The sequence below is a fragment of the Lathyrus oleraceus genome, chromosome 7 (genome assembly GCF_024323335.1).
Source record: "Lathyrus oleraceus cultivar Zhongwan6 chromosome 7, CAAS_Psat_ZW6_1.0, whole genome shotgun sequence".
Classification (NCBI taxonomy): domain Eukaryota; kingdom Viridiplantae; phylum Streptophyta; class Magnoliopsida; order Fabales; family Fabaceae; genus Lathyrus; species Lathyrus oleraceus.
Window position 1 is genome coordinate 458353359 of NC_066585.1, and position 13576 is coordinate 458366934.

Below are 13576 nucleotides of genomic sequence, written 5' to 3' on the forward strand. Positions count from 1 at the left end.
CCACGCGAGCGCTTCGCTGGCCTTTCCATTGGCCAGCATCCTTTTGACCTTGCCACATACGCGTTTGACTGCTGCGTTGGAAGCCAACGCATTAATGAAACGCCAACGTTTCATGTGAGTGGCGCGCCTCATTTGAATTCGTACTCAGTTCGGTTCTGGCCGAGGCAATATTTCAAATTAATTCCTCATGAGCCTTTTCCCTCCATATTTCATGTACATGTCCATTTTGATTTCAATTTTTTTTTGCCAACTTCAGAAATGCATAATAAATAAAAAAATGATCCAATTAACTCCTGGTTTTTTGCCACTTGATCCTTGAAATGTCTAGAATTTTATGATGTTAATTCCTGGAATTGTGCATGGTTGGATTTTGAATTGTGTTAGAATGATTGAACATGTGTGCTTTTGTGACATTGCCTTGCTCTTTCCATTGTGAAATGTTTGATATTGATCCATATGCCATGAAATTTTGCATGATGCTTCTTAACATGTTGATGGATGTATGAGGTTTGGTTTGGTATTTTTCTCATGTTCCATTTCTGTTTTATGCATGTGATTGCATGGTGTGACAATATGTGTCACACAATTGGTTGTTCAACTTGTGCAATTTTATTTCCATATCAAATGAGCTTCTCTGATTATGATTTTTGGTAAGATGATTGGTTTGGATGTGTTGAATGCTCATGAAAATTTCCAGAATTATTTGAGTCATTTCTATTTTGATATGGAATTTTGTTTCTCAATGTCCAAATGTATGCCTTGAATTTGCCTTTGACTTATCTTGCTTATTACATGCCCTTGCTTGATGATTTTAATTTGGTTCTTTTTATGACATATTCTCACTTGATTAAAGATGATTCATGTTGAGTTTTAAGTTCTGTTTTGAATTTTTTCCTCACTTTTGACCCTAGGCTTTGCCTTAGGGGTTTGGACTCACATTTTGGGTTGTGCATTTCAGGTCTTCAAGCAACTAACCACATTGGTTTATATGATATCATCACTTGTGATACAAACTATTTTGGTTGACTAACCTTGCTGTTTTGTAGGTCTTGGATGGTGAATCAATTTAGTTTGCTTGCACCTTATGCCTTGCACCATTGTTGTCTGATAATTGGTTGTCTGACTGTTGTTGGTTGTTTAGTTTGTCTGAACATAAATATTGACTGTTTTAGCTTTTCTTACAGGTACTTTAGCCGCTTTAACTCATTATTTGAGTTGCTTTGCTTCACTTGTGGTTGGCATACCACTTAGGTAACTTCCTACTCTCCATGTAGTCTGGAAGACCTGTCATGTTATTTTGGCAAGCACCTGTCTGAAGCCCTCCTTAAGAGGCAACGTTTTTGTTTGTTTATAATTGTGCCTTGTACATGTAAAGACCTCCTAAGTGAAGAGGCATTGGCAGATAAAAGGGATGTGCAATCCATCCCCTGCTACTCAGTTGTGTCATTCATCTTGCTCACACCCTGTGTTGATGCACTTTGAATAAAAACCCAAAATCTTGTTGTGTCAAGTCATGTGGAATAGAGTCCCACATTCTGGACTCCCACATATTCTTTGATTCAAGCTCACCCAGGCCTGGGTTAAGAGCTATGAGGCATAACCCTCATCTCCATTACATCTGCTCACACTAACTCTCAATGTTAGAGGTTAAGAGCCTGACTACCCATCCCAGTATTTGGCTTGTTTGTCAAGGTCGATATGACCCCTTGACTAAAGCCCAACCTTGCTTGAGCCCCCTTGGTTGTGTATAGTGTGTGCTATTTGCTTTTGATGTTTATCTGCTTAGCTTCTCATCTCCTTTCTGTAGGAATCGTATGATCAACTTTCGAGGAAGTTGAATGTACGTAGAGATAGACTTGAGTTGACTCACTGGTGTGTGAGTCAAACTCTTGTTAGAAACCTCAACCTAGGACTATTATGGATTACATGATAACTATTAGGCTCGAGTCAGTCTCCCTTTTAGTTTGTCATTTCCCAGTCTCTGGTTAGGATCGAAATTTCTCCCCTGTTCAGGGGAACTACGTTGCCCTGATCCTCATACCAGATGAGGTACGTAGGCAGGAGATCGTGCGAGATCTCTCCGGGCACCCTTTTTCTTTTTTGGTGTGTGTTTGTTTGTTTGGAGTCTGATGTAAGCCCAACGATTGGCATTCGGTTTCCTTGTTTGTTTGTTGTGTGCTTGGAGTCTGACGTAAGTCCAGCGATTGGCAGTCGGTTTCCTGTGGGTTGTGTGTGTGGAGTCTGATGTAAGTCCAGCGATTGGCATTCGGTTTCCTTGTTTGTGTTTGTTGTTTGGAGTCGGACATAAGACCAGCCATTGGCAGTCCGTTTCCAGTTGTGTGTTCGCCCTGACGTCTCAGCGTCTTTGTGTGTGTTTTGTTTCGGCGTGCGTTAGCCGAACTACGGTAGCTCTGATTCTCATTCCATATGAGATACGTAGGCATAGGATGCGATATCCTAGCGAGCCCGTTCCCCTCTTCTTCCATCTGTGTTTTATTCCAGTGTGTTTGCATTCTTTGAGCAGTTATTTAGCAACCTTATTCTACTCTTTTGAGCGTGGATCCCGTCGAGTACGACGGACGTGAGGGGGTGCTAATACCTTCCCCTTGCGTAACCGACTCCCGATCCTTGTAATCTCCGGTCGTAAGACCATTTCCTTTCCAGGTTTACTTCGAGCGTTTCCTTTCCCTCTTTTGGGATAAATAACGCACGGTGGCGGCTCTGTTTGTTTGTTTTCCCGCCGGTTGTTTTTCGCGGATGCAACAATTTGCAACCGGCAAAATCAGAATCGGAGAAACCTACCAATGATCAATCATTACCTTTGGAATACCATAGTCCATACTTCGGAGTACCGGATAGGTATCGAAGTATTCGTTTGACAGCTTATAGATGGGATTCCTTGGGATATGATTGGTATCTTGCGCACATACACACGCTAAACATAATGTCGGGACGAGAAGCCATAAGATAGAGAAGTGATCCAATCATACCTCTATACCTTTTTACCTCTACGTCCTTACCGTTTTCATCTTTATTCAAGTTTGCACATGTTGGCATGAGGGTGTCAATGGCCTTGGCTTTTGCCATGTCAAATCTCTTGATAAGGTCCAAACAATACTTTGTTTGACTCACGAATGTTCCTTCTTTGAGTTGTTTAATTTGCAAATCGAGAAAGTATGTGAGCTCCCCCATCATACTCATCTCGAATTCACCCTGCATAAGATCCGAAAACTCTCTCACGAGATTCATGTTAGTAGACCCAAATATAATATCGTCAACATAAATTTATACTAATATCAAATGCTTTCCTTGACGTTTAATAAAGAGAGTTGTGTCAACCTTTCCTCTTGAGTAACCTTGATCAAGTAAAAATTTACTTAGTCGCTTATACCAAGCTCTAGGAGCTCGTTTGATACCATATGAAGCCCTTTTTAGTTTGTAAACATGATCGGGATACTCATGAGATTCAAAACCCGGAGGTTGTGCGATGTAGACCTCTTCATTTATGTAACTGTTAAGGAACCCACTCTTAACATCCATTTGGAATAGTTTAAAGTCTTTCGCACAAGCGAAGGCAAGGAGAAGGCGTATAGCCTTGAATCGGGCAACCGACGCATAAGTTTCCTCATAGTCGATGCCTTCCTCTTGGTTATACCCTTGCGCGACTAAACGCACCTTGTTATGGGTTATTACCCCGTTTTCGTCCAACTTGTTCCTAAACACCCATCGGGTGCCGATTACTCGATGACCTCGCGGAGGAGGGACAAGGTCCCAAACCTCATTTCTAGTGAACTGATTTAGTTCCTCCTGCATTGACAAAAACCAGTGTTCATCGAGTAGGGCTTCTTTAGGGTTTTTAGGTTCCATTTGTGAAACGAAAGCGAAGTGATAACAAAAATTACTTAGCTTCGATCGAGTTGTAACACCCTTTGAGATATCTCCGAGAATGTTGTCAATTGGATGGTCTTTGGGAGACTTCCAAGCTTGAGGGAGATCATCGTTTGAAGGCGGATGAGCTACCTCGGTTTCCTCATGGTGTACATCTTTATCCTCCTCAACTTTGACTTTGTCGGGTTGATCAATCCCCGGCTCGCCACCCTTGAGTATGTCTTCCGTAGATGTACCTGCACCATGAACAACACTACCCTTTCCGACGTTTCTTGGATAGGATTCGTCAAAAGTGACATGTACAAACTCTTCCACAGCAAGTAATCGTTTATTATATATTCTATATGCTTTACTCGATTGAGAGTATCCGAGGAAGATACCTTCGTCGGCCTTGGAATCGAATTTGCCCAAGTTTTCCTTTCCATTATTTAATACAAAACATTTGCAACCGAAAACATGTAAGTGAGAAACATTTGGCTTTCGCCCTTTTAAAAGCTCATACGGTGTTTTATTTAGAATGGGGCGAATGAGCACCCTATTCAAAACATAACACGCCGTACTAATGGCGTCGGCCCAAAAATATTTCGGTAAACCACTTTCGTTAATCATTGTTCTTCCCAATTCTTCCAAAATTCGATTTTTACGCTCCACAACCCCATTTTGCTGAGGAGTACGTGGAGTGGAGAAGTTATGATCGATACCATGGTTACCACAATATTCTTCAAATAAATGGTTTTCGAACTCACCCCCATGGTCGCTTCTAATTGAAACAATGTTTGTATTTAATTGATTTTGAGAAAGCTTAGCAAACCTTTCAAAGGCGGCGAACGTATCGCTCTTGCTTACTAAAAAGATAGTCCAACAAAATCTAGAAAAATCGTCCACTATTACAAAACCGTAATAATTTCCTCCTAGACTTTTAATCCTAGACGGCCCAAATAAGTCCATATGAAGAAGTTCGAGAGGTGTCGTTGTTGAAACGATATTTTTGGATTTAAATGAGATCCTCGTTTGCTTCCCTTTTTGACAAGCATCACAAAGGTGATCCTTGGTGAACTTTATTTTGGGGAGACCTAAGACTAGATCTTTTGAGACTACTTTATTTAGTAAGTCAAAGTTAACACGTGCTAAACGCCTATGCCATAACCATGAATCTTCACTCATTGTTACAAGGCATTTGTCACTTGTTAATGATACTTCGTTCAAGTCTAACATATAGACATTATTCACTCGCGGGCCATTAAACATACTCTTCTTATCATCATTATGTACAATTTTGCAACAATCTTTTGAAAAAGATACATTGTATCCTTTGTCACATAATTGAATGATGCTAAGTAGATTGTGTTTAAGACCTTCGACAAGCAATACATCAGAAATAGTAGTGGAAGAAGGGTTACCTACACTACCTTTACCTAGTATTGCTCCACGGTTGTTGTCACCATAGGTTACATATCCTTTCTTCTTAGTCACGAAGTCAATGAAGAGTGATATGTCTCCTGACATGTGCCTTGAGCATCCACTGTCGAGAACCCATCTTCTCTCGGTGGTCTCGAGACATTGTACCTATGGAAATGCAATTAACACGAGAAGGTACCCAATGGCTTATTGGGTCCTGAATGGTGAGTAACGAAATGGTTGCATTTGGGCAGCCATTGATAAATGCCTTTAGGAACTAAGAATCTCCTAAACCTGCATTTAGCAATGGAGTGGCCTTTCTTGCAACAATAAAGACAAGAGAAATTTACATTTTGATTGCCTTTGCTATCTTCATCCTTTATAACATATTTATATTTTTGATATGGATTAACCATACTTTTTCGAAAGTTTGATTTATCGATTGCAAAGGTAATCTTGGACTCAAGAGCCTTGTCAAGTTTGGCCTTTAGGTTTCTTACTTCACCTTGCCAAATATAACAAGTATCACACCCATAGTTAATTATTGTATTTCTAAGGTCCTCACAACCTGCTTTTGTGCTTTCTACCATAGAAGCTTTGAGTGCCTCAAGTTTCCTTTCGGATTCTCGAATTTTTTGTCCCAAATGGATAAAAATTTGGTTATTTGAGGCAAGCCTTTTAAAGGCCTCTTTAGCTTCACAGTGTAAAGTATCAAATGCAGCTTGTAATTCATGATGAGACATACTAGAGGATTTTTCATATTTAGCATGTCGTACCTGTTTCTTTTTGTTCTTTTGATGAGCAGAGAGGCATAGGTTTGCAGCTTCATCTTCATCACTAGAACTTTCATCATCGGAGGAGTCGCTATCGCTTTCCCAAGCTATGTATGCTCTCCTTGGCTTTGATGATTTCTTGTGTGATTTGTATGATTCCTTTTCCTTTGTCTTCTTGTTCATCGGACAGTCCAGTTTGTAATGACCGGGCTTCCCACAAGTGTAGCACGACCCTCTAGTCTTTTTGCCTTTTGAGTCATCATCTTTAGAGTACCTCGATTGTTTCCGGAAGTTTACCAAGTTCTTCTCGGAATGTTGGATGTCGTTCTTTCTCACGTAACGATTGTAACGTTTAACGAACAACCCCATATCTTCGCTCTTGTCCTCTTCTTCTTCGTCGCTCGAGGAATAATCACTTTGCTCTTTTGCTTGAGACTTCGAGGAGGAAGTCTTAAGAGCTATAGATTTCTTTTCACTCACCTTTGTTTTGTCCTTCTTTTCTTTCTTTTCGTGTTGTTCTAGGCTCAAGAGTACTCGTTCGTGCTCTTGTAGTTTGCCAAATAATGTTGTCAAGTCTAATATGGTGAGATCATTTGCTTCTTTGATGGCGGTCACTTTCGACTATCATTCCCTGTTAAGACATCTCAAGATCTTATTAGTAGCAACATCATTGGAAACCGGCCTACCTAATGAATATAATCGATTGATGAGATGAGTAAATCTCTTTTGCGTGTCAGCAATGGTTTCCCCTTGCTCCATGAAAAAGAGATCAAACTCTTATGTTAGTGTGTTGATTATTGCCAACTTAACATCGTTCGTCCCCTCATGGGCGATTTGTAGTGAATCCCACATGGCCTTAGCAGTAGGACAATGGGATACACGATAGTATTCATCTACACCTAATGAGGAGATTAGGATATTTTTGGCTTTCCAATCATAATTGTATTTTCTTTCATCATCATCAGTCCATTGTGCTTCGGGCTTTGGCACTAATTCATTATTCTCATTGGTCATGGTTATTTCAATTAGACCATTGAGAATAACGTTCCATATTTTTCTATCTATGGAATTTATGTGCACCTGCATACAGTCTTTCCAATAAATATAATTTTCACCATTGAAAACGGGAGCTCTATTATAAGCCCCTTTAGGTTCGTTAGCCATTTTCTATCAAAGTTATATTTTGAAGCACGGAGTGAACCGGTGCTCCTGATACCACTTGGCACGAATCTAGAAGGGGGGGGGGGGTGAATAGATCCCAATTAAAAATTGAGTCGGCGCTACCAATTAAAAATTGGTTTTGAAAATTTGTTTTAAGTGCGGAAGCAGCCGAGGAAAATATAGTCTAAAACGAACGGTTATTGGAAAACCGGATATGCGTCTAGCATATGGATTAGTGATAATGTAGAATAAGAATCACTACACTAGTCACACTATCAATGATTTATTTCACTTGCTAGGATTCCTAGTTCCAATGATTCAAAGAGCAAACCAAACTAGATACACAACTAAGATAATTTTGGTTTAGGCAAATTATCAAACACTTGGTGTGCAAAAACACTTCAAGTGATATTTATGTTGAGTAAGTCATTCCAATTAGTCTAGTACAATATTTTATTATACTTTGGATTCAGAAACGGAGTTTTAACTTCTTACTCAATTAATATCAAGGTTTGATAAAAGTGCTTATACAAAAATCACTTATTTTTAAGCTAAAAACAAATATGCTTAAAAATAGAGAAGACAAAGATTTGATGAGGCAGTTCCCCCGTCGACCTCGCTTCGGGGTACGTCTGTCCTCAATTCTAAAACTAGAATTGAGATTGCTTTAATAGATATCACCTGTTGAGTATAACCGTTTATACAAGGATTGAAAAGCAGTTTTACAACAGAATTCTCAAGACGTTGAATGTTGCTTCCACTCCTTGTTCCTTGATTCAAGGTGAATCAAGTCCTTCGATTGTTGTTGATAGACCTCCGATTCCAGCCCCTTTGTTGAATAACTCTCAATTCTTCAAACCCTCGGCCCGACTGATCTCAACTACAACAAATCGAACCCGAAATCTTCCCTTCAATATCATTGAATCCGCTACTAGATTGATGAAGACTTCCTCTTCTCAATCACCTTCGCTCAGCTGAAAATTGATGAAGAATTCGTCCAAAAACCCCCAAAATCAAACCAGTCTTGGAGGACAAAACCCTAAAGGTTTTATTCAAGAAAAAACCTGTCGCAAGCTTCAACCCGAACCAGATTCCCCAATCTCGGCTTCGAACGTTATCACCTTTAACCAATCACAAAGCACTTCAAAAATGGTTGTGTGTAATTGATGTGTTGTGAGATGTTGAAGATGAAGATGAAGAATCTTGGACACCTATTTCACTTTTTCTTGTTCTTTGTACACTTGAATCAATTTGTCAAATGTTAGTTGATACAAGTAACTAAACTTCTATTTATAGTAACAAACTAACCAACCCACTTAACAGCTTTTCAAACAGAGTGAGAAATACTTAAAAACTGAATTTGCGCACGAATGGTCGACCATAGCAGGTCTATGCGTCGACTCATAGCCTACAGTTTTGGACAGTCTGAAAAACACATCAGTATGCCCTTACAATATACATCATCATCGACGCAAGACTAGTACCAGGTACTAAGTCTATAGCAAACTTCATATCACGCTCTAACAGAAAACCACTAATGTCATTTGGGAACACTTCAAGAAACTCACACACAATAAATGGATTTGTAATTATTCTCTAGCTTCCCCCTCTCAACGATGCAAACACCATGAACACTTGAGCACTCTCCCAAGGACATTCATACTTGTCTCGTGGTCATGAAACTCGACTCCATACTCCCTTCAGATTCAAGAAACAACATAGCCCCAACAACACATGCACTATTGCAATCAGTGGCTCACTAAACTAAACATCCACACCTGAAACATCTCAGAAAAGCTGAAGCTTCTCCCCACTTGTTTCAAGCCCTCTCCTGCTGAGAAACGGTTAGAAAAACAAATGAGTACCCACAGTGTTTCACACACATGTCACATACCAGGGGAAAAACATAATTACAAAAATCTAGCTGGATGAACCGACCTGCTCAGATACCATTATGTAACACCATAAACCTCGAAACTTATATAAAAAGAATTACTCGACAATTTAAGGTGTCACTATGACAACTATCCAAAAACTTTCAAAAACATTTAACAACATGCAACAAAAAATCATATCATAACAATTTCAAAATTAGTTTTTGCAAATAAAGTATTGAACTTTAAACCACATAATTCAGCATTAACTCAAAACATAATAAAAATGACTCGTTCCCGATGCTACAGATCAAAGCATTTAATAGACTAAAATGATAACGCTAAAATAAATGAAGATGAGCTCCTAGAAGCTATATTCCACTCACAATAACCAAACTCGACTCCTAATTATTTGCAAGATATTCATGGTGGACAACATAAAGCAATGAGGTGAGAATAAGCTCAAATATGTTAGCGATGCAAAATATCAGGAAGGGTAGCCTAAACAACAACAACAACAATCATCAATAGGTAATCTATTCACACAATAATCAATGATAGCATAAAATCATACAAAACCCTCCAATAAACTCACATAATCAATTACTCATTCTCATAAACTCATATCAACCATTAACTCAAATTCAATGTAGATATGTATTCACACAACAATCATCAATTCATAAATGTCAACTTATATGCAATGTGACAACACCTCGACTCTATATTCATGTGGTACCAACTCAACGTTTGGTTCTCTTAGGAATCAGGTCCCTCTTCTGAACTCATGAGTCCCCCTTATGAGCTTGGGACAAGCCACTATTCCCCCTTTCTGAACTAGCGTAGATGCCTTTTTCAATGACACTACACAATTATGCATGTCAGTTCAAATCTATGTAACAACAATAACAATGCTTATGGTCCCCCTTCTAATCATAAACAATATGCATTGACACACAATAGTAATTCCCCCTTTTGAATTACTATCCAACAATCATAGCAACAATGCATACAAGCATACAAATAATACCCCCCTCTGAACTATTCACCATCACATAAAACATACATAATTAATCACCGTATTAATCATGGATTTCACAATAATATCAATCGTATTCACCTCATACAACATCACAAACAACATCATATGCATCCCATACAATTGTTACACCATATAAACATCAATATGTAAGTAGATCAATTATCATTCAACAATCATCAGCAAGTATTTACAACCATTCACATGATTATACTTGAAATTCACATCATATATTCACACATTTAATGAACATCCACACAACACTCAATCATTTTAAATCATCATAACATTGTTTCATCATTGGTTCATTCATTTACACAATTAATTGTCCATTTGTTACTCTCAACTATTATGTAACAAGTAAAACACTTAATTTTCACAAACTCTGGCACCTATCTAGCCTCTTAATTCATCATTACGGGATATCCATACACGTTATCTTTCTAATGCTTTAAACCTCACCTCATTTGGACTTACGAAACCAAAGTTATGGCAAAAATACTAAAACGGCAATTTTCTGGTTTCAGCACCGTGTCAATCGATTAATTGGGAGAATCAATTGATTAACATCAATCGATTATCCCAGGGTGTCAATTGATTGAAACTGCTATTTTTTCCAAAAAATCCAGTTTTAATCACATTTCAGCAATCTTTATCCCTTTCAAACTTCATCCAAACATGTCCTAAAATACATAAACATTTTATACTGCAACTCCAACATCAATAAGCATATAGTAGGCAATAAATACACCAATTTTCATGCAATTTACACATTAACATCAATTCACCATGGAAATTATCTTTATGTTCGTCACCATCAAACACATGATCAAAAATAACATCAAATCCAACCTCACATATAATTCACATACCAAATTCTGAAATTATTATTTCATTAACACATAATCACACATCAAGAATCATTATTATCATCAAATGTTCATAACCATATGATAAGCTTTGAAAACACAATAATGGTTAAATTAATAAAACCTATAGGAGGGTGAGGATCCCTTTATACCCTTCAAACAATATTCACCCATATTAGAGTAATCTCCCAACTTACCTTGGATTTCCAACAAATCAAACTCTAAGCTCCTCAACAATGGTGTTTTCTCCCCAAACCCTAGGTTGCCACCTTTGTCTCTTTTCTCTTGTTCTCCAAAATAATACGCATTGTCGAGGTTCAGCCCCCACTCTTTCTATTTAAACCAAAACCTAATTCCCCTTAATTAGATTATTCCCTTATTATCCTTAGCTTACTCTCATATTCTCTCTCTTCCCCATATCCCTCTTACTAACTTCTAATTTCTTTTATTTTTTATTATTTAATTCTAATAATTCAATTTTTTACTGAATTCTACTATTTCTCTTATTTTTCTACAATCACCTTATTTTTAATTATTGCACTCAACTTAAATTAATTAAAATAAATATAATTAATTTTTACCATTCCCTTCACTCTTTCCAACACCCACCAAGACACATAGATTCACCAATTATTCAAATAAAAGCATATAAATTAATTTAAATAATTAAATAAATGTAATTAAATTCAATTAAATAAATTAATTGAATTCAATGTGTTACATCAAGCACTACACTTTTTAAGTCTAAAAATACAAAATTGTATGTTAATTCTCATACAGGCAGAGCGGGACAGACACATTAGAGGGTACAGGTCTAAATCCTTGCCTTTTTCCACATTAAAATACAGGAAAAACTGACATGTCCAATAGGCCGTGCCCGTTTTCCACCCCAAAGGGCCTGCATTCCTTGCTTGCACAATGTATGCACAGATCATGCATTTCTTGTATGCATAATGTATGCGCATGGCCTGCATAAATTACATACACATGGTCTGCATAATGGGACCATAATGTCAACATAAATGTGTACACAAGATCTACATAATATGACCATAATGCGTATAATATTTCATGCATAAAGTGTGCACAAGGCCTGCATAAATGCACTTACAATGTATGGCCTGCATACAAAATGGATGCGTAATGTGATTCATAATGACAACCTGATTTGGCAACAAAAAGAAAGAATGCAATTCTCTTTGAACAAAGATATATTTATATTTCATAATGAAGGATGTTCATTACAACCAAAATATTATATGTCATAATCAATGATGTTCGTTACTACTAAAGATGATCATTGTAAAATAGCAAAATACTTAAATCACAAAAGTCATCAATAAACTACTTAATTCATCCATTACACCACCTAAACTACTTAATTTACTAATTCATTTAATCTTGACTAGGTTGAGTAACTTGAGGTTATTGAGATCCTTGTGAAATTTCGCCCTGGTTTTCATTGGTCTTTTTTCCTTATCCACCCTTATTTGTCTTAGCCTTCTTTATCTTGTTACCACCATTTGGCATTACCCTGTAAGTTGCTCTTTTTTCTTTACAGCTCATTTTATTATGTCCCGTTTCTCCATATTTTCTACATACTGTTGAAAGTCTCCTTGACAGCATATGAGGATTCCTTGATTCATCGTCGATCTTGTTTCTCATCTTTCTTAGACGACCAATTGCTCGTCTCATCATAGATGGATAAATTGGTATATGATCAATCGTAGACCACAATTATGGTCCATTTGTTGGAAATACAATGTTTGAGCAAGTCTTTTCAAATGTTAATTTCCTACAAAGCCAAAACATAATCAAATCATGGTATCATACATACAAAGCAAAACAGAATCAGACAATGTTATCATTCATGCATATAATATTTAGTCACATAATCTCCAAGTTGTTTCTTGATGTTCCATATACATGTAATGACATGAAAACCAAGTTTTTTAACAAGTTTCACTTTCTACATGAGCATGTTTCCTTTTCAAGATTAACGTAGTAACTCTCAATGCCATTGGTTACCCCAAATACTGCAAGATCACCATAGTCCCCTTTCAAAAAAAACAATCATCCAAACATATAAGAGACCTAAATGTCTTTGTAAATCCTACCTTGCAAGCCTCTAAACAAATATAGATCATTTATAATACATGATTGCCATTAGTTTTAACACACTGTATAACAACATTGCTATTCGAATTTGATTTCAACAACTCTTGTGCATAATTTCTGAAAATGGGTCAATTGATCAATCCTAACACCTTGACCATCTTCATTGCCTTATTTTTTGCCCCATATGCCTGATCATGTGATAATTTCACTCCCCATCTCTGAATGGATTCGAATGTGAGCCCTGTTTGTTTAATATAAGGATCGTGTCTAAGGATGTTTGCAAACATTTTTGCAAGCCACACAGTCTTTGCATTCCTATTGTGTGCAGTCTTGTGGCATGTATGATTATCAATAAAATTCACGATTTGCCAAAATTTATGCCTAATCCTTTTGCTAAATCTCATATAGAACCTACAACCAACCATATATTGAATCACCGTCCTTTTGGAATCATTC